The sequence below is a fragment of the Hyla sarda genome, chromosome 6 (assembly GCF_029499605.1).
Source record: "Hyla sarda isolate aHylSar1 chromosome 6, aHylSar1.hap1, whole genome shotgun sequence".
Taxonomy (NCBI): domain Eukaryota; kingdom Metazoa; phylum Chordata; class Amphibia; order Anura; family Hylidae; genus Hyla; species Hyla sarda.
This window is the reverse complement of record NC_079194.1, coordinates 196,374,761-196,402,573: the sequence shown is the minus strand read 5'-3', so window position 1 is coordinate 196,402,573 and position 27,813 is coordinate 196,374,761. Positions and strand designations below refer to the sequence as shown.

Here is a 27,813-nt window from a genome sequence, read left to right as displayed (position 1 = left end):
AAAGCCACTGCAGTGGATTGATTTAAAGCACCCGCTTTAAATCAATGATCTGCAGCGGTGTCGCGGGGGGATAAATAGCCAATAACTTATACCAGAATATCGGTCCACCGATTATCGGTATCGGCCCTAAAAAAACCATAACGGTCGATCCCTAGTCTGCACAAGAGAATCATTGTTCATGCACACGTAAATTCAGTTACTCTAGTTCCAGGGGCAAAGCTACAGGGGATTCAGAGAGTAGTACATTGGCCTTCGTGCCTGAGGGGGGCCAAAAGCCCATCGTCCACATCAGTCAAGGCCAGTCACATGACAAGAAATGGCTCCTTCAACAGATTTTGCATTGGGGCACAGGAGATTACACCTATATCCAGTACATAGTAACATCAAAATAGCAATGTTACTGTATTTTGAGCATTGTCATAAGGACATTGTTTGGATCCAAATGACCACATGCATCAATAATCATGTCACTTCTTTTTTTTTATTCAAACGTTTATTTATCAGATTTCAATAAAAACAAAAACAGCACAATAATGATAATAAGAACAAGGAACAACAAGGGTAGGGGAAGCGAGGGGGGGGGGGAAGCAAAAGAAAATAATAAGGATATGGGGAAAGACAATAGGTCATAAGGTACACCAAAATACACAACATTATAGTGCACAACAAAGAATGGGGGAAGTTAACGGGTATGCACCACAAGTTAAAAAGGACATTTGGTGAGGCATAGGTAAAAATCGTAATGAGGATCTGCGCAGGTGATCCACACCGCCCTAAGATGCCACTATATCATCAGAGTCTTGGGAGTTCCTCCAATAGTCCCATCTTACAAGGAATTGTAGCTCACGCCCAGTACGGTTGGCTATAAGATTTTCCATGGAGCAAGAGTATTCCACTCTTGCCCTCACCTCAGGAACATCTGGAACCTCCCTGGATTTCCAGAGAGCTGCTATGGAAGTCCGTGCAGCAGAAAAAATATGAAAAAGAATGGTTTGGGAGTCCGCAGGTAAGTCCTTCAAATTGAGTGCGCGCAATGCCATGCCTGGATCTTTCACAGGGGGATGGGGTAAGATTGTGGAGATAAATGCGTATATGGAGTCCCAGAAAGAGGCAATCAAAGGACAGGTCCACCACACATGTAAAAACGAGCCTACTTGATCACCACACCTCCAACATGTAGGGTTAACAGTGTTGTAAATACGAGACAAACGTTCGGGGGTATAATACCACCTGTATAGCATTTTACGGGCAGACTCTAGGTGAGTGCTACATTTAGAAAGGTGTAGTGGTATACTATAGAGATCATGCCACTGCTCTGCATTAATAGAGATACCCAGATCCCGCTCCCAGGCAGCTTGGAATGAGAACGACTCCGGTGTCAAGGAGGACTGTAACGCTTTATAGGAGATCGATATTCCGCCCTTGGCACCAGAGTGTTGGAGGAAAAAGGCATCATACGGTCTAGGAGTTAACTCAGAAGGCCACTTATGGTATGAAATAAAATGGCGTAGCTGCAAAAATTTAAAAAAGTCCCCAGCTGGTATGTCGTACTTGGACCTAATGAACTCAAATGTGCCTAGGGAGCCCTGGGGTGAGACATCACCCAAACATGTAACCCCACTATCGATCCAATTTGAGAAGGAAGAATGCGGGAGGAGAAGAGATAGAACAGAGAACGGAGTAGACTGGAAGGAGACAAGGGAGAGCAACCTAGAGGATTGAATGAAGAGCCACATATGCAGAGAAGCGGAGACTGTGGGACTAAGAGTGTCCACAGTCTTACGGGTAATCGCCACCGACCACAAGAGGTATTGAAGAGAGGGTACACCCACAATCTCTCTCTCCATAGCCATCCAGCGGGCATCTGAATCCCCCCTCCACCACTGCTGCAAATAGACCAAATGAGCCGCTCTATAGTAGTTAAGCAGATCTGGACATCCCAAGCCCCCCTCATGTCACTTCTTAACCACTCTACATAGGGACAGTTATGCATGTATAGATGTAGACATTGATGTACAACATATTTTGGATTCACACAATGCCACCACTCAAGTGCCATCAAGAGAATACTAGTGTATATGAGCTGCAGACACAGGTCAGCAACTTTAAACAGCAAAAGTAAGAGTCCATTTAGACAGGCAGACTGATGGCTTATAAGAGCGCCAATCTAGAAGATCGCTGTTCAAGGTTCTTAGGGCTACCCAATCCCAGCGATAAGCAATTTGTTCGGTCAATTGTCACCATGTAAAATTCCTTTAAGAAAGAAAAAATCCTGTAGAATCTCAATCATTTTTGATGTTTTGGGCCCTGTTGCCGGTATACATCAGGATACCTTTAAAAAGGAATTCAAATGCATACTGTGGCATACAATCAACCCAACCATGACCACCCACATTGAGTATCTTTCATGAACTGGTGTATTTTTGTTAGGATTCGGCTAGCTGGATGTGGATCCTCTGTGTCAGCGAGGGATTGGCGTGGACCGTGTCGGTGGACCGGTTGTAGGGTTGCTACTGGTTTTCACCAGAGCCCGCCACAAAGCGGGATGGTCTTGCTGCGGCGGTAGCAACCAGTTCGTATCCACCGGCAATGGCTCAACCTCGCTGACTGCTGAGAAGGCGTGGGACAGAAGGACTAGGCAGAAGCAAGGTCAGACGTAGCAGAAGGTCGGGGCAGGCGGCAAGGTTCGTAGTCAATAGTAATAGCAGGAGGTCAGGAACACAGTAATGGTAAACACAGTAGTAGCTTTCTCTAGGCACAAAGACAACAAGATCCGGCAAGGAAGTGCAGGGGAAGTGAGGTTATATGGACAGGGAGCAGGTGGAAGCTAATCAGACTGATTGGGCCAGGCACCAATCACTGGTGCACTGGCCCTTTAAATCTTAGAGAGCTGGCGCGCGCCCTAGAGAGCGGAGCCGCGCGCGCCAGAACATGATAGCCGGGGACCGGGACGGGTAAGTGGCTTGGGATGCGATTCGCGAGCGGGCGCGTCCCGCTATGCGAATCGCATCCCCATCGTGAATGTCAGTGCAGTGCTCCCGGTCACCGGGTCCGACCGGGGCGCTGCATAGAGGAGAACGCCGCGAGCGCACCGGGGAGGAGCAGGGAACCGGAGCGCTCGGCGTAACAATTTTGTTTGAAAGGCTACACTTTTGCGCCTCACAAACAAAATGTATACATTATAGAAGAATCCATTTAGTCTATTTAAGTTAGTGACCAAACTGCAGGTATGCCGTGGTATTCTTGGAAATACCTTTTGAAACCATCCTGAAATATACCATCAATGGAGTGTAACACTCACGTTTCTGAAGACAGGAACCCAGGTGGATGTGGATCCGCTGGACCTGTGTGGCAGATGACTTGGACCGTACCAGGGAGCGGAGTCTAAGATGCAGCTGATTTTCACCAGAGCCTGCCGCAAAGCGGGATGGACTTGCTGTGGCAGGAGGCACCCAGGTCGCTACCCCTGGCACGGCTTCACAGGGAGCTGAGGAGATGCGAGGCACAGGAGGGATAAGGCAGCTCATAGTCTGGATAGCAGAAGGTCAGGGCAGGCGGCACAGTAGCGTAGTCAAAGCAAAGCAGGAGTTCAGTAGGCAGGCGGCAGAGGAGCAAGGTCAAGTCACAAAAGCAAGAGATCTGATACAAGGCATGGCAATACTGAAGAACGCTTTCTAAAAGGCACAAGGCAACAAAGATCCGGCAGGGAACTGAGGAGAGTGGAGGAATTTATAAATGAGCCACAGCTGGATTACACTGGCCCTTTAAATCTTAAAGCTCCGGTGCGCGCGCCCTAGGGGACGGGGACACGCGCACCGGAGCAGAGAGGCAGAGGCAGGAGAAACACCCGGAGAGTGACGGACTGGGGCTCGCATGCGGGCGTATCCCGCAATGCGAGTCCCAGCCCGGTTTGCAGCAGAAGGTAAGGGGACCATGCGCTCACGGCCAGCTTGTGTGGCTGGAGCGCATAACATAACATGGAGCACCGCAATGTGATGTCAATGAGGCCTAAATGTGACATAGGTCAAATAATATAATAAGATTTCAATGGAGTCATCTGATATTTTAGAATTTCTAATATATACCTGACAATTGTATAAGACGGTGATGGATGTCACCATAACGGTCCAGTAAAATGATTTTCTAGTACAGGAAATGAAAATTTTCTTTACTGACAAGTATTAAACTTTTAAATTCTTTCATTTAAGCCCTCATCTAAATAGCAGTATCACTACATCAAAAAACCTTTTATCCCCCTTCATAATATTATTATTGTACATTCTTGCCACTTTTAAGTCCAAGAGTGGAAGGTGGTGCTGTACTTAAGAAATGCAGGCCAGCAGATTAAGACATCAAGTGGTTTCTTTGCATTGACATTCGTATGTGAAGCAGCCATAGCAAACAACATACAGGAGAATATTTCACTGTGGCAGCTGCTAAAATAGTTTTGATTGATATTTGCTTTGATCAAGGCAGCCGCTCTGTGCCACTGAAATGACACCATGTAAATAGGCACTTCATTGGAGAATTACACATTAGGTCTCATTTACCGTACAGTGTGTCAGTAGGATGCGTTGGCAAGAGCAAACTGTAAACTGTAAAATCGTGGCACTTGTTGAATGAGCACTTGGCAAGTCATCTACAGAATATCTCCCTTGCTCTTTGCTTGTTTGGAAATCTACTTGAGCAAATATATGCCAGACTTTTGACAGGTTAGAAAAGTATTTTGCAAATCTCCTCTACGCTTTAAAGGGATATGAAATCTGTCTTATCTCTATTTACTGTACAGTTAAATGAAATCTTTTGCTCCCTTATCAGTCTTCATAAGATGGGAGAAGCCAACTAATGTTCAGAAAACTCTCAGCCCCCAAGATCACCAGCTAAAATCTGCCAATCCTTGCCTCAAACCAATAAACACCCCCAACAAACAGATGATATCACCAGGAATGCCTTGACCCTGTGATTAGACATCTTAGTTTGACTAAGCTTATATGAAATGAAACCTGGTGTGATCAAAAATGTTTTACATGTCTGAGCAACATGTCAAACAGGGGATAGGCATCTGAGTTATAATCCTGTTTGACACGTTGCTCAGACATGTAAAAAGTTTTTGATCACACCGGGTTTCATTTCTGAGACCCACTAAGTTATAAGCCGGGAAAGTAGGCGACATTGCACTTTACCCCCAGTATGACATCAGATTGGACCTTTTCTCTGCATATGTTTATGGCACCCAGGACCTTTGGAATCTATTTAGCTCTAGTAGCCATGGCCATGTGATGGCTGTCTACAACATTGTCTTCCATATCAGCTAGTAGGCTTGAGAATTACAAAAGTCCACCACGATAAATGACTGTCTATCCCAGTAGTGATAAAGGTGAAGGGATCTTAGCCCTCTACCAACTAAATCATGGCCATTTAGTGGCCCCCTCAGGACCTGCAGCTGGGTGTATTATATAGCATCATGTGTGTTACACATCATGACCTCCATTCCTCCTGGTTCAGGGAGTTCTGGCTAGTTTGCTTGTGCATTGCTTTTTTAGTATGTAATATAAGGATTAAAAATAAGTCACTTTTATATTTCCAAATTCTTACAAACGGTTCCAAACGCTGAGCAGTGGAGTACCCCTTTAACCTAATTTCACTGAAAAAGTTCATACTCTGCTTGTGGTGCATACAATATAAAAAAAAAGCATACTCCTTTGCTCTCATCCCCAACAGCTGCCATTACAAAAGTACCAGGTACTCCCTGCTGCTGCCAGTTACTTCCCAACATCACTACTTCCTCTGGCAGACCGCTTTCCAGGCCTATGCTTTTAGGTGCCACTTCATGCAATCTCGAAAATTGGGCTCCCACCACAGCATGACACAAGCCCCCACTTGGAAGACAGAAAAAAAAAATCTGGGCTCTTTCTGTAACAGAAAATGCTACAATGTCATGTCATGGTGCACCACTGGTCATTTCTCAACGTATGCCGGTGTAGTTAATCCTCTGCAAATTTTACCTGTGCAGATCCGCAGACAAAATCTGCAGTAAATCTGTCCCTTATGAATGTACAGTTATTGTTTACATCTCACACATTCAGTGATTTTGTGGTATATTACATTACAGCGTGTCTTTCTTTTATTTACTTTGTTTGAAGTGAGCAATGCATTATCTGTCTAGGTTAAAGCACTGATTCGAGTATTGCTCAGGACCCGGTGACAACTGTATCCATCAGTCCTGGAAAATCAAGTTGGTAATTTTATTAATCCCACAGAAACAGAAAAACTGTATTTTAACTGTTTAAGGTCATGGGTGAGGGTTATAGTTGTACTTGGACTCTTTACATTGGTACAGTATACAGCTTAATGTTTTACCAGGGTCCAAGAGTCTTTGGGGTCCCAAATGGCTTCTATGAACATATAGGGTCAATGCAATGATGTTTCATGATTTTGCAGTATTACCCAACCCTGGACACAACTATTTTTTTACTAATATACAATTGGACCAAGAGGTTTTCATAACTAAGCTTCTATATACCACCACAATGGATATGAAACAATGCCATCAATCTGTGGCCTTAGTGTAGACTTTCAGCCTTGATGAAAAGTGCTGCATCAACTGGTCATCAATTACAGCCATTTTTTACACGGTTCCTCCATTTTTTGGGGATCAAAAATGATCAATTGACTGATAAGTAGTTTCAAGGTCTGTGCAGCCTGTTACCTCTTTATTTTATCACAGCTTAGGTATCTGATAGCTTTAAACGGGAATATATGGTCCAAAGAGGTGGCAGTGCATGTAAAGGAGACCATCATTAGACTGAAGATGTGACTGTGGATTAGTGTAGCAGGATGAATTCTGAAGTATATATCCCCAGAGGCGTAGCGTGGGGGGTGCAGGGGGGGCCGGCCGCACCGGGCGCAACATCTGGGGGGGCGCGCTCTCCGGGATAGGAATACTTCTATTTATGTGCCCGGGCCGGCCAGTGTGTGGCTGCAGGCGGGGCCGGCCAGAGCATATAAAAACTAATACTGTATACTAAAAACCAGGGGGCCTCCAGCTGTTGTGAAACTACAACTCCCAGCATGCCCGGACCGGCAAAGGCTGTCCGGGCATGCTGGGAGTTGTAGTTTCACAACAGCTGGAGGCCCCCTGGTTTTTAGTATACAGTATTAGTTTTTATATGCTCTGGTCGGCCCCCGCCTGCAGCCACACACGGTAGCCGGCCCGGGCACATAAAAAGAAGTATTCCTATCCTGGACATCCCTGTGTCCCGAAAAATCTTTTCAAGACATAAGGATGTCCGCCGGTCATTCACCATTCCCTGGCCAGCGCGCATCCTCCTTCGGTCCTTCGCTTCTCCGCCTCTATGGTTGTACGCACGGGATGTCACTGACGTCCCGTGCGTACAACCATAGAGACGCAGGAGGACCGCAGGATCATCGCAGGAGAACGCACGCCGGCCGGGGCCTGGTAAGTGACCGGCGGCGCGTCATCTTCTTCAGTGTTCCGGTCACCGCTCCCCCGGTCCCGGCACCTACTGCTATGGTCCATAGGCCATAGCAGTAGATGTGACCCCGGGCCGGAGAAGCGGTGACCGGATCACTGTGGGGGCAGCAGTACAGACATACAGCCTCCAGCCATACACTGTATATGGCTCGAAGCTGTATGTCTGTGGGGTGGGGGGAAGCTGCCTACTATTGTGGGGGAACTGCTGACCTAATGTGGGGGGGAGCTGCCTACAAATGTGGGGGGAGCTGCCTAATATTGTGGGGGGGAGCTGCCTAATATTGTGGGGGAACTGCCTACTATTGTGGGGAACCTGTCTACTATTGTGGGGGAAATGCTGACCTAATGTGGGGGAGCTGCCTACTATTGTGGGGGAACTGCTACTATTGTGGGGGAGCTGCCTATTAATGTGGGGGAACTCCCGACTAAATGTGGGGGAGCTGGCAATCTAATGTGGGGGAACTGCCAACTTAATGTGGGGGAACTGCAACCTAATGTGGGGGAACTATATTGCCTACCTAATGTGGGGGAACTATACTGCCTACCTAATGTGGGGGAACTATACTGCCTACCTAATGTGGGGGAACTTTACTGCCTACCTAATTATATACAGATTGATATCTTGCACTTCTATTAATGAATTACAATTAGAGGTACAGGATTGAGGAAGTTGGCTCCATCTAGCCCAGTCTTGGATCATCTCCAGGGTATGGTTCCATTTTGATGTTTAGTTTTTGTTCTTGATATTTTTTGTCGTTTCCGATGGTTGTGAGACGACATATAATAGCATGGCCCATGCTAGGTTACTACATTTGTAGATTTGTATTCATAGACCTGCTGAAAATGTGGAGAATGTGTAATGCATGTTCGCACTCAATAAAGTGTTTGAAAATAAACTTGTATTTAGATGCATTTTACTTTAATTACATCAGTATTTTTATAACAAACAAAACATGTGCTTAGGGTTTCTTTAACTAATCTAGTGGAAGAGACTCGAGTGCTAAAATCCACGGGTTAGGGGGCGCAAATTACTTGCCTTGCCCCGGGTGCTGACAACCCACGCTACGCCACTGTATATCCCTACCCTATTTACTTATTCAAGTTTAGGCAAATCCTGCCAAATTGATAGGACAGTCCTTAATGATATAGATACTGTAGATAATGACCCAACTTACCACAAAAGAAAACTTAGGGCTTCTCAAGCCAAATAAATCATCTGACCTCAGTCTGATGGAGAATGAAGTATCCTGGTACCCATTCTGCTGTTACTAAATGGAAACTGTTTTAAAGTGGTAGTAGATTTGTTACAGTGTGTCTAGTCCTTATGGGTACTGTAAGCCAGAACATATAATGTATTAATTGTCATGTGCATACACTTTGTTTTAACTTATGCCTTATGGTCTACATTTTCTCTCTGCCGCCACTTCTGGTGGATTAGATGTATATGTATGAGAGATAGGTCCCGGGCTCCTTCCAGACAGACTTCTTTTAATACAAGGGTCTCAAACTGGTGGCCCTCCAGATATTGCAAAACTTTAACTCCCAGCATGCCCGGATAGCCGTTGGCTGCAGCTAATGGCTGTCTGGGCATCCTGGGAGTTGAAGTTGTGCAACATCTGGAGGGCCACCAGTTTAAGACCCTTGTTCTAGAAGCTGCTAGGAACATGTAGGAGAAATCCCCAAGTTCAACCCTCTTACCCCAGTGGGCAGGATCCAACAAGCTGGAGTCTGGTATTGTACAGAGAAGAGTGAGGTTGTCACTGCTAGCACTCCTGCTGTGCAGACATTGTGGTAACCTGACTCAAACCTAGTCAGCCTGGTTCAAGTTCCATCTTTCCACCCAGAGCTATAATTCTACATTTGTCTACAGCTACTTTTAGAAGAACAAGGGTAGACTTACTTCTCAGGTTTTCTGCCTGGACTGTGCTGGGCTGGTCTCTAAATGGGCCTCCGTCTGTGACTTCCTCCCAAGTGATATTACGACTTACCTCTCTATAACAATTGTGAGTAACTCAAGAATGTCAAAACAGTTCTAGCACCAATCCATAAAGGTCCATTTTTAGTAAATTATTAGCTTGAGGGGTAAATCAGTCATATCAACCCCTAGAAACTTTAAACCTGTATTCCTCTTCCAAAAGGAAAAAAAAAACTCATATACAAAAGGATAAACTGCAATGTGAACTGCTCCTACTGTACCATACAAAGACTATATCCAGGGCCGGATTAACGTAGGGGCGGATGGAGCGGCAGCTCCAGGACCCTGCGTTAAAATAGGCCCGGCGGCCTGCACAAGCGGCCCGCACAGACCGACCGGCGCCCGCAACAATCAAGCCTCAAACTCCCGGCCCGCGGAACAAAAGTTTGCAGTATGTGAAATTTGTATTGCCCGACATGCAGTTCCGAGCGCTGGGCAGGAAAATTCTTCAGGCATCCTTCATGCTGGAAGGCTTCACTTACCCCGCCCTCCTCCACGTGTCCGGTTGGCCGGCCCGAGTCTGATGAGGGACGTCGCACATGTGACGTCCCTCAGTTGACCCGCGCAGGAGGACGTCAGTGACGTCACTCGTCTGGCCGCCGGCGGAGAGGATAAGCGCAGCGCAGGACGGGTAAGTGTGTATATGTGTGTCTGTGTGTGTATATGTCTGTGTGTCTATGTGTGTGTGTGTGTACCTTTGTGTGTCTGCGTGTATATATATGTGGGGGGACGACAATGCTACCTAATGTGGGGAACCTGCCACTACCTAATGTGGGGAACCTGCCACTACCTAATGTGGGGAACCTGCCACTACCTAATGTGGGGAACCTGCCACTACCTAATGTGGGGAACCTGCTACTACCTAATGTGGGAAAACTTCTACTACCTAATGTGGGGAACCTGCTACTACCTAATGTGGGGAACCTGCCACTACCTAATGTGGGGAACCTGCCACTACCTAATGTGGGGAACCTGCCACTACCTAATGTGGGGAACCTGCCACTACCTAATGTGGGAAACCTGCTTCTACCTAATGTGGGGAACCTGCTTCTACCTAATGTGGGGAAACTGCTACTACCTAATGTGGGGAACCTGCTACTACCTAATGTGGGGAACCTGCTAATACCTAATGTGGGGAACCTGCTACTACCTAATGTCGGAAAACTGCTACTTACTTAATGTGGGGAACATGCTACCTACCTAATGTGGGGAAACCGCTACCTTCCTAATGTGGGGAAACCGCTACCTTCCTAATGTGGGGTAACCGCTACCTTCCTAATGTGGGGAAACCGCTGCCTGCCTAATGCTCCCCCCCAGAAGTAGCACCCCCATCATCCATAAGCTCATGCTATTACCACACAGGGGTAGGGTGAATGGGGGGGGGGGTTGCTGGTAGATGATGGTGGTGCTACTTCTGGTGGGGGGTGTTGCTGGTGGATGATGAGGGGGGCATTATATGTAAGGGGCGCATGCGACCCAGCCTCACCCTGCTGCTACCTCCAGTGGCCCCCAGATAATTTGAGTTTGAGACCCCTGTTCTATCACCTCCATGCTGCCAGATCCAGGGGGGGGGGGGCAATGAGGCAATTGCCCCCTGAGATTGTTGCCCCTCCTGTACTAGAGCATGGTGGAATGGGAGCTGTCAGCTGTCCCGCTCCACCATTCCCTCACATTTCTCACATGCTGCTGCATTCTTGCAGTGTGAGCCGTGGGGACGCCATCCACGGCAGGCCGGTGCGATGATGTTACATCATCACGCTGGCGCCCAGAGATCACCTCCCCGCAGCTCTCACACTGCAAGAACGGAGCAGCGTCTGACAAAATGTGACAGCTGGAGAGAGGTGCTCGGGCGCCGTATGGTACAGGGGAATTATTAAAACTTGGGGGGAGGGGGGGCGGTGTGCATGCACAGAAAAGGGCAAATTATAAGTGAGGGGCATTATATGTTTGGGGCACAGAACAGGGGGCATTATATGTGAGGGGCACAAAACAGGGGGCATTATATGTGAGGGGCACAGAACAGGGGGCATTATATGTGAGGGGCACAGGACAGGGGGGCATTATATGTGAGGGGCACAGGACAGGGGGGCATTATATGTGAGGGGCACAGGACAGGGGGGCATTATATGTGAGGGGCACAGGACAGGGGGCATTATATGTGAGGGACACAGGACAGGGTGCATTATATGTGAGGGGCACAGGACAGGGGGTATTATATATGAGGGGCATGGGGCATTATATGTGAGGGGCACAGGACAGGGGGCATTATATGTGATGGGCACAGGATAGGGGGCATTATTTGTGAGGGGCACATGTCAGGGGGTATTATATGTGAGGGGCACATGACAGGGCCCCCCCTGTCATGTGCCCATATAATGCACCTATAATGCCCCCCTGACATTTTCCCCTTCCTTATAATGCCCCATGTCCTGTGCCCCTCACATATAATACCCCATGTCATGTGCCCCACACATATAATGCCCCCTGAGGGGGCAGGACATGGGGCATTATATGTGAGGGGAACATATATATACTTTGATAAAAAGGTCCATCACAATCTTCAGCACCAGGCCCATGATGCTCTTAATCCAGCCCTGACTATATCCTGTTATCTACTAGCACAGAAGTTGTCTGGAACAACTGTTTTTGTTCGCTGCCATTGGCTGCCATTATTTGCACTAACATTATGGGCATTCCAACCCCTGTACACAGATACTACATCCATAGGAGTGCCCGGAGTCATAGCCTGTTTCCACAAGACCTCTATTGACAAAAGGGTGCGGAAATCAAAAGAAGGGTGCTCATGGTCCAGCCATTATCTTCCAGCTGCTGTAACATTAACATCTCTACCCAGAGAACTTAAAGTACCAGCTTGCCTTTTACACAATACTTGTATGGTTTTCCCTTGCTGAAGGCAATACTAATAGCAGAAAGACTATATTAATAATTCTGTTTATTTTTGAATTACTTTTAAATGGGCACTGTCAGATCTAAAAATGTATTATATGTTGTAACTGATGATAATTAAAGACATTTTGTAATATGGTTGTTTAACATTTTTTGAATATTTAATAAAGTAAATGGCTTCTGAAAGTGCCATCACTAGGGGTCCCCATACCTACTGAGGCACTAACGAGTCCTAAAGCAGCATCTGGCTTGTCCATGAGTCATGGACAAGAGATGACTCTTGAACAAGGCTGCATGAGCAGACACACCAATCACACCCCCTTCCCCTAAGAGGTTTTCTAACAATATGAGCTAATGAAAAGAGGTATTTCTTATAATAAATAAAGGTGAAAGAGGCATAGATGTGCATGGTCAGGATTAGGTACTTAGTAACAAGTTAATTATTATTATAATTTTTAGGTTTTTTTTTTGTGGCGTCTGACAGGTACACTGTAAGGCTGTGAAAATGGAGGGAAAATGTAAAATGGTTGTAATTCCTGCCTATGCAAAGTCTCTACCCCCATGAGATGGATGGGAGCAGGTACTGAATTTGCAACTGTGCCGTATGTTACTCCTCTGCCTTTCTGTATGTCTATACTGCACCTTGTGGTCACACTTGGACTCCTATTTGGAACATAAGAGGAATAAATATAAATCTGCTATGTGGCTTGTGGGCTTCCACGTGGTCATGTTTAGCAAATCTAGTTTAGAACCATGAAAGGAAAGGGAGTTTGGGGCACAGAACAGGGGGCACTTAAATTTTAGTTTTTGGCAGCAGCTAGAGTTGCCTTTTAAAATAAATAACATATAAAGACATAAAGCCCCTTCTGCCATAATTAACTAAACCTGGCTCCAGTCAATAACTTCCTTTCAATGGCAGCCAGGACTGGATGTAGAAGTTGGCATATATGACTACACCTGACTAGCACCTCTACACAAAACCAGATCCAGTCATCTCATTATTGTGCTGAGAAAAAGTCGTTTAAAGGGGTACTCCGCTGCTCAGCATTTGGAACAAGCTGTTCCAAACGCTGGAGCCAATGCTGGGAGCTTAAGATGTCATAGCCCCACCCCTCATGATGTCACACCCCGCCCCCTCAAAGCAAGTCTATGGGAGGGGGGGTGACAGCTATGATGTCACAAGCTCCCGGTTGTTAAGATCCAGACTGGTATGCAGCGAGGACACTGGTGGTGGATCCTCTGTGTCAGTGGGGTGATGGCGTGGGCCGTACCAGGGGAACGGAATCTAAGGGGTTACTGGTTTTCACCAGAGCCCGCCGCAAAGCGGGATGGACTTGCAGCGGCAGGTAACCCCCAGGTCGTTCTACCCGATAGCGATTCAACCCCAGCTGACAGCTGAGACAGGCGCGGTACACAGGGACAAGGCAAGAGCAGGTCGGATGTAGCAGAAGGTCAGGGCAGGCAGCAAGAGTCGTAGTCAGGGGCAACAGCAGAAGGTCTGGGTACACAGGCTTGGGAACACACTAAACGCTTTCACAGGGCACAAGGCAACAAGATCCGGCAAGGACAGGAAGGGGAAGTGAGTTTATATACACATAGCGCAGGTGTAGGTACTGACTGGGCCAGGCACCAATTAATGGTGAACTGGCCCTTTAAATTTCAGAGAGCCGGCGAGCGGGGCCGTGCGTGCCGGGACAGAGCAGCAAAAGGACGGGGCAGGTGAGGAGATTGGGATGCGACCCGCGGGCGGGCGCATCCCGCTACGCGGATCGCATCCCCGCCGGAGATACCAGTGCATAGCTCCCGGCCAGCAGGTCTGACCGGGGCGCTGCACTGAGAAGAACGCCGCGAGCGCTCCAGGGACGAGCAGGGACCCGGAGCGCTCGGCGTAACACCGGTGCTGGCTCCAGCGTTTGGAACAGTTTGTTCCAACAGTTTGTTTACCCCTTTAATAAAGAGACCACACACACAGGACTTTCCTATTCTACAGACTTAATGTTACATAACTCATAATTCCTGACTGACACAGACGGCGTCACTGTGTGACATTAGGATTTTGGGTTGCACTGTGGAATGCATTTTCGCCCACCTTCCCTTGAACGCACACAGAATGGATTGTGCCAGAAAAAGAAAAGACAAAGGAGTCATTACCCCCGTCCACGAAGTCTCTGGAGTTTGTCAGCCTGTGGAGTGTGGTTGGATTGTACTGCACGAAAGAGGAAACAATTCACAAAACCATGGGATGGGGGATGCAAATCCTCCACCGAACAGGAATACGAAATGCTGCATTTTCTGAACCCTCGCCAATGATTTATGAAAGGTGTACCTCACTGTGGGAAGATAATGCCATTTGAAATGGTTCATTTCATAAATCTATCCTCCTTGTCCCCAGCTGATTACAAGCCTACTATGAGCTCTTGAATCCAATAATGTTTTCATCCTCTATTGACAAAAAAGGACTTTGTTTGGAGCGGGGTAATGATGCAGTTACAGAGCCGAGGCAGCTAAGGCTTTGTCTCCAGGGCTTTCCTTGGCAATAGCCACACAGCTGCGAGAGTGAAGAAACCTATATAGACAAAATGAAGGAATAAACAAAACATGGAACATCCCCAACGTCCTCTTTACTGATAGAGGCATTAATTATAGCGGGGCCTTAATCCTGTTGTCTCCCTGGAGTTTGAATGAGAGACCAGACATACCCACTCAAGCATTGTGCTTGTTGTAGTCCTAGCTCAGCCTCCGCTGACAACTAATATACTGAACTGGAATAAACAGGGTCAGAAAACAGGTAGTGATGCCTTTTAGTGCAGTGCTCCAAAATTATATTAAAGGTGTATTCTCATCTCAAGACATTCCTCCCTATCCACAGTATAGAGAGATAACAACACGTGGGGGTTTGATCACTGGGACTCCTCACAAGATCTGTAGTGGGCTTAAATCAGCCAAGGGCTGTCCAGGCATGCTGGGTGTTGTACTTTTGCAACAGCTGGAGGAACACTGGTTGGTAAACACTGCTCTATACCCTAAATCTCTGTGTTATGCCCTTTCCCCTCAGACATAACGCATGTACTAACTTTGCCTGGAGTTTTTCTTTAAGAAGCCTACTTTACATTAAATGGTCATCGAACACTTTATTTTATGCATCATTAACGATACGCACTGCTGAAAGTAATTTGTGATTTGATGCACAGACAACTATACTAAATATGTCTTTCTTTCAGCTCTGTGCTGGTCATAGACAACTTTACTGATAACAGCACTCTATCTGGTTATCTAGAGTATTACACACAAAGCAAATTGTCATGTCCAGGAAGAGAGTGCAACCTACTACTTGCCCTAAACCCCTACCTTATGTACTTGGACAATCTGCCCTACTTGGTGGCCCCCAACTAGGCAACAGTCCCTACACTGCAATAGGTACAGGGGTAAGGAGTCAAAACAAGCTATGTGTCAAAAATAGAGAAAGGTGTGGTACAAAATCTGAGTGCAAAAGTAAAATCAGAAAAAAGGCAATAGGTCAAACCTAGACACCGGTGTGATACAAAATCAAAGGCAAAGGCAACAACAGGAAACAGGCAAATGCTAAGTCACAGGAGGTCAGCAAGGATATACATGCACAGGGAACAAGAAACAGGAGTAATGGGAAAAACCTTTGTCATGGCACTGGTTTGGAATTAGAGCAGGTTTAAATCCCCCACCTCCCTGTCGTGTGAACACCAGCGTCGAGCTGACTGGCCTGGTGCTCTCACCTCCTGTCAGGCACATAATTCACTGACAAACAACCCTGCAATGTACAGAATAAAACAAGACTTCAGAAGGAAACCAGGATTTTCGGCGCTGACCAAGAAGATGTCGGAGCCCAGGTAAAGGAAGGAGGTTTATTAGCAACGCGTTTCACCGCGCTTGCGCGGCTTCATCAGGCTGATGAAGCCGCGCAAGCGCGGTGAAACGCGTTGCTAATAAACCTCCTTCCTTTACCTGGGCTCCGACATCTTCTGGGTCAGCGCCGAAAATCCTGGTTTCCTTCTGAAGTCTTGTTTTATTCTACACATCCTCCAGGAAGGCTGCAGACTATAGGATTGTGATCCTTAAAAATCACATGTATTCAGCATAGTTGTGTATGTCCTCACACAACTTAGCAGGGTGAGCACGGATCTTACAATTGTCCTCCTCTCTACCCTCGTGCTGACTTTATTACACAGGGAGCGCCTTTCCTCTTTTCTCTTTTCTGCAATGTACAGGGAAGTACAGTAACCCCCCGACATGCGATGGCCCCGACATATGATCAAATCGACATACGATGGCCTCTTAGAGGCCATCGCATGTCAATGTCAGCATCGACATACAATGCTTTTATATGTCGGGGCCATCGCATTAACTGCTATCCGACAGCGCAAAATGCTTAAGCTGCTGTCGGATAGCAGTTTAAGCATCCTGGACAGGTTCACTTACCTATCATCGCTGCTCCGGGTCCACTTCGCGATCCTCCGGCGTCTTCTGCATCTTCTCCATGGCCGGGGCCTCGCTTTCCGGCATCATTATTACGTTGTTGCGCACGCCGTGCCGGCGTAGCAACGTAATAACGTCACCAGAAAGCGAGGCCCGGACAACGGAGAAGATGCGGAAGAAGCCGGAGGATCCCGAAGAAGACGCCGGAGCAGCGGGACAGCATCGGGAGCCCCTGGGACAGCATCGTGAGCGGTGAGGACGCGGTCCGGAGCAGCGGGGACAGGTGAGTATTGAATGCACTTTTTACATTGCACGAATCCCTCAACATACGATGGATTCGACAAACGATGGGTCGTTTGGAAGGAATTACCATCGTATGTTGAGGGACCACTGTATTCAAGGTGACGAGGGAAGCTGCTGGGCACACAGAGAAGAGGATGGCTATGCGCTGGAGACAAGCTAGGTACGTGTGTTACACATATAAATTGTCTAAGTGTAAAACACGTTATTGAGTAGCATAAATTGCACACAGTGACAAAATCCCAGGGCAATAATTACATTCTGACACACGATATACCTATAGTTTATGTGGAACTATAAAATATCATGTAATATTACCTTATAAAATAATCATATACTTGGAAACTCCTATCTAAAATCAAGGGTTTGAGAACTTCTTCACACCTGTGTTATAAACTAAAAATATGTTCCCATAAGTCATAGTAGCAAAACTACTAAGTAATGAAAAGTAATAAACTTATTACAACGTCACATTCATTTTGAACGAGTGCCTGCTCTTGTAACAGCTTTAGTTTAATAACATCATAGTATATTACATTTATTAGTAACATTAAGATAATTAAAATTGAATACATTCATAACTCAAGCAAGAACTATAAAAATGGCTTACTTTTGTCTGGTCTAGGGTAGCATGTGTGAAAAACCTTTATATACATACATACATACACACATATACAGTATATGTAAATTGTCCATTCCTATCAGGTGAATTTCAGCTGGACCAGCTGATTTTGGCGAGACCAGATGACCATTTGATGTGTATAGGGCTTTTCAACTTTCCTCCAATTGGAGATGTCTAGGTTGAAAAGAATCAGGCATCTTTTTAACATACCAGATCCTTTTGTTTAGAAGGAAGACAAACCACTGCCAGAGAAGTCTGGCAGTGGCTTACAGAAATCCAAATCTCCCACAAAGGGTTTCCCAGGGTATATATTCAAGTTACCAATTCCCATTCAGGCTTGCGCCCTCCTGAGACTAATTTCCCAAACTGGGGAACCCTAGTAAAAGTATGATGTGTATTAAAAACACAGCCGATGGATCAGTTCATAATGGAGCTAACACTCCTATTCCTATCTCTTATTGTTGGTACAAGAGCCGGGATGCTTCTAATTTATCTCCTCTCATGAGTTTTATTAATGGTTCTAACTTATTGCAATGTATATTATTCTCTGATCCATAAGCTGCTGGTTAAAACACCAAACACTGATATTGCCACCACCACCCTCCCCCACCCGACGTTTCGCCGTCCGTAACCAGCTTTATCATTAACACCTCAGCCCTTGATAAAGCTGGTTACGGCTGCCGATACTTCGAGGGGGGGGGGGGTCAGTGTTTGGTGTTTTAACCAGCAGCTTATGGATCAGAAAATAATATACATTGCAATAAGTTGGAACCATTAATAAAACTCTTGAGAGGAGATAAAATAGCAGCACCCCGGCTAGGAGCTCTTGTACCAACAATAAGAGATAGGAATAGGAGTGTAAGCTCCATTATGAAGTGATCCATCGGCTGTGTTTTTAATACACATCATACTTTGTTTGCTCACACTTTGATAAGTTTTAAATATGAACTAATAAAGAGGAATTTACATTTTAATAGGGTTCTCTAGTTTGGGAAATTAGTCCAAGGAGGGCCAAAGCCTGAATGGGAATTGGTAACTTGGCAGTGGCTTACAACCCCTCTTTCCACTTACATGCATACTCAGCTGAGCCAAGTGTGCATGTGTGTAGGTAAATAAGGAACCACTGATGTCTACCAAACAAGAATTCGACTGACATTAAAGCTGTCTGGCCAGTCATATGGACAAAAATATTATAATTTTTTTTTTACTTTAAATAACATTTTAAGACTACATTTATGGCCTTTTTCTTTGTTCAAAGGTGAATATATATTTTCCTGCATGAACTATGTACAGCCCTGCAAATAGACATTTCCCAATACACAAAGGGCACCTGCAACACCTGAATTTCCTAATGATTTTCCACCCCAAGAACTTTAATGCGGCATACATTTTCCCAGCGCCTGCTTTTATTTCTGGATCTGCATATCCTGACTTGAAATTTCAAGGTCAGTTTCTGTGGAAGAACACTCAGAAGGGATGGTAACCCCATTAAAAGTCTCCCAAAGCTTTGCATATTTATTTTTCATCTCGCATAGTATGTAGAGGTAAATCATAAATCAAAATATCACAGAACACAGCAAGCGGAGGTTGTGTCTTGTAATGTATATACTAGGGAGGACTTAATGACAGATGTATACATATATGCCGTATCCACTGAGAACTGGTGGATTTCAATGTGACATACCATATAGAGATATAAATATAAATTGCATACCATTTCTATAATCATGAACATAGTCTGCTCCAGGTTTACATAGGCAATAGTCACAGTGGCTCCCATAATGCTTCAGTATATTTCATCCACAAAGTATATTCTACACCAATAATGACGCAGAGGCATTTTGTCACTTTTTTGTAATTGAACATATATTTTCCTGCCATTCCCATCCAATAACATAAAAAAAAACACACCACGTGTTCATAACGTAACAAGGAAAGAGGTAAGGTAATATGGTACCTATCAGATGCACACGGAATACATAACATCTAGAGACTCACAGTTAGGCTAGGTTTAGACTGAGGAATTTCTAGGCGTAATTTTGTGTAGAAATTGTGCTTGGAAATTCTGGTGCAACAGTCTCATTTCTTTTAATGGGATTTAACTGCCTAGTACACACTATGGAATTTCAGCGCCGGAGTTTCTGCTGTTGAAATTTCACCACCAAAAGTATGATCTTGGTCATTCTTTCGGTAGAATCCGCACGGAGTATGCTGCCATCTATGAGGACTGCAATGCTTGTACGGTCCTAGCATCAGTCACCCTCAGAACTTTGGAGATTTCTCATTATGAACCCAGCTTAAATGTCTTTTCAGACTGGAGCGGTTCCTTCTCTTCAGTATCCAGCCAAGTCCAACATGACAATTCTTCCCACAGGCTACAGTGTTTCCTACCCAGACATCTTTGGCCCCTTCTGCAGTGCCAAGCCAAGAAGTGAAGCCCACTGCCACATGTTTCACTAATCTTAATCTAGAGATTGGTGGGGGTCTCAGCACTGAGATCCCAACCGATCAAAACTTCTGATATGTCTGCATGACAAGTCAGAGGTTTCTCTAAATGACAGTAACCCTTTAAAAATGTTGAGGAATACAAACTGCACAACTTTTTTTTTTATGATAGAAAGATTATGGTGTAGTTTTATGTAAGCAAAGTACTCCGACATTTTTTACCTATTCAAGAGATGGATGATAAATAATAGGTGAAACATTTATGGACATCCTAGTAAACAGGCCCCCAATATTTTTTTATTTCATCTACCTTCTTTCAAAAATAGCACCATTTTTGTCTATAGGCTGCTTCTGGTACTACAGTTCAGTAAATTCGATTAAATGGGGCTGAGATGCAATACCAGGCACAACCTGTAGACTATAGAGGTACTATTTCTGCCAGTGCCTTGACGTGTTTCCTGTCACCTGGTCTTTGACGAGATATACAATTCCTTAAAACAAATTTTAAATATCACACATATTTCCAGCAAATACACAATCCAAACAGGCCCAAATGTTAGAACTAAAAATTTCCGGCACTTCAAATTTTAATCAAAATGAACTGGAGAGGTGAAGAAAATCTAGAAATCCGAATATTGTATTTAAATACTTGTTTATTTAATGGTACTAAACGGCAAATGTACAGACGCATATCCTCTGCCAGATTGTTGAGTCTACAATTATTTCCATCAATAAACTCAACTTTGGCCTTCAGTCAATGGGATTTAAGCAAACACAAAGTTTATTTTTAAATAATTCTCTGTATTTCCTCACTCAATCAGCATATAAATCTTGTGACATTTCTCACTTTTAGATTTGTTAGCATTATAGCAAAAATTAATAAAAATGTAAGCAGTTTATGTTGTTCTATTTGAACATTATATATATATATATATATATATATATATATATATATATATATACAAATCAAAAAATGTTGCAGTATCTTGTAACACCTTGTTATTGGACTAACAGAATTTTGTAGAGACAAGCTTTCGGGATTCCTCCCTTTATCAAGTCCAAAGCAAATCCCGAAAGCTTGTCTCTACAAAAGGCTGTTAGTCCAATAAAAAAGGTATTACAAGATACTGCAACATTTTATGATTTGCATCTGCATCACTGGACTAATACGGCTACTCAAATTTACTATATATATATATATATATATATATATATATATATATATATGTGTGTGTGTATCTCCATTCTTAATGGCTAGATTGCACAAGAGCACAAATTATTCAACTTCCCAAGAGGATCTGGGTGGTAGGACCAATGATGTGTGTGACCACTGGCACTGGACACATAAGTAATCATAAGAATGCCCTCTTAAAGAAACACAGCTATTGGATATTTGTGGAACAGTCCCCAGCTAGTGGTTGCTCAATGTTCCTTTACCAGTTCCAGGCTTCCTAAGTGAATGTGATCATCAAAGTGACAGTCAGGATATACTGTATAGTGACTCTATACAGTATATCCTGACTGTCATTTTGATGTATGTATATATATATATATATATATACAGGGGTGTGGAAATAAATAAAAAAAATACTTGTCCAAGGGACTAAAGGGGAACACAATCTACTTGTCCCTCATGACGATCCACTGGTAGATAAAATAAATTCAACCAAAATAGTACGAAAATAGGGTCTTTATTAGTTTCTACACTTTCGTTTTTTCCTCCTCGCACTATAATAGCCATAACTCTTATTTTTCCATCTACAGACCCATATGAGGCTTGTTTTTTGAGGGGAAGTATACTTTGTAATTACACCTTTCATTTTTCCATAACTTATGCTCTGAAACAAAACCAAAAAATATTTGTGAGATGAAATTGAAAAAAAAAATGTTAATTTTGCGGTTTCCTTTTTTTTTTTTGCCATTCACCTTGTGGTCAAACTTTCATATTATTTTGATACTTTAGGTCGGCCTGATTACACCAATACCACATTTTTTTAGTTCCCGTCATGTTTTAATAATAATAATTTTTTTTTTTTACTTTTTAGTTTCAAAAAGAAAATATTAATTTTTTTATTTTTCTGTAAACTGGGCTGTATAAGGGCAAATTTTTGGGCCATAATATACTGTTTGTATCAGTACTATTTTGGCATTGATCAGATTTTTTGAGCATTTTTTCTGGGATATGAGGTTAATAAACATAGAAAACACAATTCTGTGAATTGGTATTTTTTTTATGTTAGCGTCATTTACCGTAGGGGATATAAAATGTTATTTTTTAATAGTTCAGTCAATTACGCACGCGCCAATACCAAATATGTTTATTTTTATTATGTTTACATATTTTTATATGGAAAAGGGGTGTAATATGAACTTTTAGGGTACTTTTAGGGATTTATTTGTGGGTTTTCTGCTACGTATTTTAAAGGGGGCGGGCTCTTTTTGGCTGATCTCATACAGATCAGTTCTATTGAACTCTATTGATCTGTGTTCATTTGGTTGAGCCTGCTCAAGGCCGGCTCAATCAAAAGCAGATCTATGGGGGCAGCCACGGATGCAGAGGTAAGCCCTCCGGCTACCTCCACAGGGGATCGCCCCCCACATGCCGGGCTATTAACGGCGGCCCCCTGCTACTGAAATCAGCCGGGGGCCGCCGAGTATGGAGCGGGCATGAGTCAGGAGCCCGCTCTGTACACCCTGAGCGCCGGTGTGAGGTGCAGACTTGCGTCCTATACAAGTCTGCATTCACTCCCGCACCTCACATCGGCGTTATGGGAAAAAAAAGGAAGGGGGGAAGTCGGTCCGGCCCTGCTAGCCCAATACAGGGCTAAAGCTATGAAACATTCACCTGCCCAGCGCCCGGAACTACATGTCCTGGGCGTCGGGCGATAAGATTTCCACATCCCTGTATATATATATATATATATATATATATATATATATGCATGAACTGAACACCCGCAATTGCATTGTAGCTTGCAGGTCCTGGGCCACAGTAAGAAAAGAAAAAAAAGAATTAAGGCAGGACCACCAACTACTCCTCATTATGTTATGGTGTGAGATTTAACAACCAATCAGTAAGAAGTTGACACTGTTAAAGGGTTAGCCCTTTTGGGGGGGTTTTGGATGATCTTTGGACAAAAGATCTTTCATTTAAAAAACTTTTTTTTTATCCACAAACTACTATTCAGGGTTGAATGTTTACCAAAAATTCCCAGAAGACATATCTTTTTCCTGGTATTATGGATCATGTATGGCTAGTTTGTGAAACTTTAACGGCCAATGTGGATGGAAATGTATTTAACCATGTCATCAAAACAATTGTTCATCGGCCACTCGAACATCAACCTACGTTTATCTAATATATATGGTCACTATAATAACAAAATAGTTCTGCAAAAGCGCTAGCAACAGGCGCCTATAACAGGATCTACATGACGGTTACAGCCACACGGCCACCATACAGTAGTAACCACAAAGTGTTTTACCACTGAGCTTCTGCTAATCTCCTAATAATCTGTCAGCAGAAAATGATTGAAATCAGGAGGAAATTAACCCTTAGGTTCCCTGCAGGATTTCTACTAGACTTTATTTCAGGATAATGGCAAATTTACTGATAAGGGTAACTGAAGAACTTCCCCGCACCTTTAACCATTCCTTTCTGGGTCTTGTGTCCCTATGCATGTAGTTAATTAAGGGGGGCAGATAACTCTTCATTTATTTCTCAGCTAAGCTTTATTTAAGGAAAAATTTACCTCTCCCATAGTAATGGTTAAACACCAGGATTTTAATCAGGCATATTGATGCCGCAGGCCGCTATCACAATTACCACAAGATCCGCGAACATGAGAACTCTACCTCAGGATGCAGACTGTTCAAAATGGCTTTTACAAATGATATTGCCAGCTTCTTGCAATTGTTTATCTTTCATTATCAGCACAACAATATATTATGGGAAGCTAAACAGCTGTTATAGGGAAGAATCGCTTAGAGCGCAGGTTATTTAAATTAATAGATCATTGCAGTTTCCATTGGCACCATATGTTCCTCTCACATTAGAGACACGTCGCGTGTACCTGTTGTGGGTACATACAATGGATAACCTGGACAGAGTGCTGTGAAACACGTACAATGGAATCTCTGGAAGCGTTTAGTGGATTATTTTTGGGCCCCACATTTCACATCGCTGTACACAGATTATCTTCCTTCACATCTCTGCCCATACTGGGGGCACAATTTCACAAACTGAATTCCCTAACTCACACATAGTAGGGCCAGTTTGTTGGAAGGTGATTTAAAGGGAATAAGGTAATTTGTTATCGTTCCTAGGCTTCATACAAAAATAACAAACACTTTAACTCATGTTCTGCAGCTGCCTCGTAGCCCCATTATCGTGATGTCCCCCAACCTTGGCCAGTGTCTCTGCTTTCCCCCAAGCTGCAAAGCATAGCGGGACACCCCTGTGGCCAGTAATTGGCGGAGCGGCGCTATGACGTCATGTCTACAGCTTCGGCTGGTTCCACTGAAGCAGACTGTCAGTGGAGACTGAATCCTGGAGCTACGAGGGAGCGGCAGAAGGTGAGTTACAGTGTTTGTTATTACCTAATTCCACTGGTTAACCCCTTTAACCTAGCCATATGTTTTTGGCATGCAGGGTAAAATCTGAGTACAAAGGGAAATCTATGCAAACATGGGGGAATTTAAACACTCCATGCAGATGGATCCTAAGTCAGATTTGAAGCCAAGACCCCAGTGCTATGAGCCACCAAAAATTACAGAAATTATAATTTTTGAAAGCCTCATCAAACCTGCCAATAAATAAGCCATCGTGCTGTCAATATACAACTTATTAAGTTGTATTTTTATCATACAAATGGTGTTAAATGCAGTGTTAATACAGTTCTATCACATCTTGTACTGGCTTAAGCTTTTTTTTGCTTCTATTACCTGACAGTAAGTTTTCAATCTGGTATTGTCTTCAGTGCTTTGGCTCCTCCCTTGGTCTCATTCCATACTACACATACTGTAGCATTACCAGCATTACTAGTTCAAGAAACACTTCCCCCTGTAGAAAGAAGCCTTAAGGGTGTTGTCTCATAAAGACAACCTTTGTCCATTGTAACAAAGCTGGATGTGGATGCTCTAACCTGTGTGGCTGATGAATCAGACCATATCGGGGAGTGGAGTCTAAGGTGCCGCTGGTCTTCACCAGAGCCCGTCGCAAGGCAGGATGGGCTTGCTGTGGCAGGCGACACCCAGGTCGCTACCCCCGACACAGCTCGACCACACAGGTAGCTGGGCTAGGCAAGGTACCAGAGGATAAGGCAGTAGCGTAGTCAAACATTGCAGAAGGTCAAGGCAAGCGGCAAAGGTGCAAAGTCTAATAACGCAGCGGGAAGGTCTGGATACACGGGTAAGGCCAACAGGCAACATGGAATGCTTAATCTCAGGCTAGGAGCACTGAAGATCCGTCAGGGAAGTGTGGGAGGTGCATGGACTTTATAGAATGGTGTCAGGTGTACACAATAATTATGGAGGTACTGACCTTTAAAATTTTAGAGCTCCGGCACGCACGCGCCCTAAGGGACGGGGACGCGCGCACTGGAGCTGAGACACAGCGGAAGCAGCAGGGGAGAGAGGTGAGTGACAGGCTGGGATTTGCATTCAATTCACATTCCCTTGTCCCCAGTCATTTCTGGTTGGTTATTTCAAAGATTTCTATGTTGTCAAAACTAGAAGTTTCCCAGTTGGCAAAAGGTGGCAGTGGTGTGAAGTTGCCCGATGTCCATGAAAAGGATTTGTTGCCGTCACTGGTGAGAGGGGATATTACAAGTGGAAAAGCAAAGACGCATCCTCCACCAATGACAGGCCCCTAATTTTAATCAACAGCAGGAGCTCTACAAGATATAATAGAAAGTAACCATTTTGGTTTATACGTTTCTCACAGTCTCCCCTGTCAAGCTTGTAAATCACAGCGCAGTTTATTAATGTGCTGTAGTTTTATAGGTTGTATTTCGTCTCAGCAACCTGACTGTTTCATAATCCTAGAGCAAATCCGTTCTATCCCCCTTGCCCTCCCTGTGTATGTATGCTGGCTGCGTGGACTCACTGTAAACACTGGAAACACAGCATATTGGGAATATTTCCAAATTCCGAAGAACATTCCTGCAAGTAAATTTATTGTCTACAACTGCAAAAAAAAGTGTTTTACAATCTGTCTGTAAGTGAAAGCCATTGCTATATTCTCTGGAACATTTTAATTAAACTGAAATTGCAAAGCAAATCTCTGCTCTCTCCTTGGGGAGCAATATTAGATATACAAATTGTATATGCTGTTATTTGCCTAAATTTCTGTTTGCAACTTTTCCTTTTCTCCCCATCCCTCCTAGTATCATTCTTTGAACATATTGGCTGGATGTAATGTTATGTAAAGCCCTTCAGTTATCATTTAAGGAAAATGGTTTAAACTATTTCAGCTGTTCAGTTTTCTGTTGTCTGCTTTGGAAGAGTAAATGTTTATTACAAGACATTGCACAGAACTGGTGAGAAAAAAGTGCAGCCAGTTGCAGAAAAAAGTCCCTGTAGCGCAATTTGCTTCTATGGAGATGTAAATGTTATTGGTTTACTGACACACAAAGGGGGTGACGTGCAAATGTGCCAGTTGCAAAGGTCTTGGTGATTTGTGACATGGTCCCTTAAATAACAAGATACCAGTCAACACCTATACACATGTGATGCAATAATATTCCAATAGCGGCACAAATTCCCACCAAAAAGAAGCACTTCTTGCAAAAATGTCATGGTGTACAATTCAATGTAGTCCGTTTATTATCAATGCCATAGTAAGCCAATTATCAGCTCCAATCCAATTCAGTCCTGCCGGGGACCACATGATGGACATTTCTACTCATGTGCATGTTCTCTATTCACCTATTTTCTTCTCATTGGAATGAATTGAGAAAGTGACTGCGCATCCCACATAAATACGTGGAAGTTTCCGAGAGTATGTTTGACAATCACATGGTCATGCTAAATGCATGTCCGGGGAGTAGAAATGGTACTACCATGGTATCAAACGTCAATCATAACATGCAGGCGATACCATGTCCAATACTTGAGGCTTGGATCTGCTGCTTTAAAAACCCAGAGAATGAGCAAGATCAGGAATATATGAGGTAAGCTGCTGGACAAGAAGTCCACATTTTTGACCCAAGATGAGGTGAGCCATTAGGCCACCATGACAAATGATGGCAACAAAGAGAGCAAAGATCAGTCATTTGGCCACTGATCACATTATGACTTGGGGGTGGAGCGGAAGGAGTGGTTAGAATAGTTAATAGAGATAGGCTTCATAGGAAAAAAAAACATACACAATTGAATTGCATGTTGACTAATGCCAGAAGTCTGATAAATAAAACTGAGGAACGGGAGTGGTTGATGTCTGAGGAGAATTATGACATAGTGGGTATAAAAGAGACTTGGTTGGACGATAGCTGTGACTGGGCGGTCAACATACAGGGTTATAGTCTATTCAGGAAGGATCGGACAAAACGGAAAAAGGGAGGAGTTTGTCTTTATGTAAAGTCTAGTCTGAAGGCCGCACTGCGGGAGGATATACGGGAG

The 27,813-nt window shown here is 44.2% G+C and overlaps 1 protein-coding gene across 2 annotated transcripts in view; it reads right to left on the bottom strand.

The window, feature by feature from the left end:
* Nucleotides 1-27,813, bottom strand: part of WWOX (WW domain containing oxidoreductase) — a 1,139,839-nt gene that overhangs the window by 304,505 nt on the left and 807,521 nt on the right. Inside the window, exon 10 of one of the 2 annotated variants that reach the window (XR_008845171.1) lies at nucleotides 17,445-17,510. The exons of the other annotated variant lie outside the window; for it this stretch is intronic. The gene's annotated coding sequence lies outside the window, so the exon portion shown is untranslated. The remainder of the gene's footprint in view (nucleotides 1-17,444; nucleotides 17,511-27,813) is intronic. 2 annotated transcript variants of the gene reach the window in all.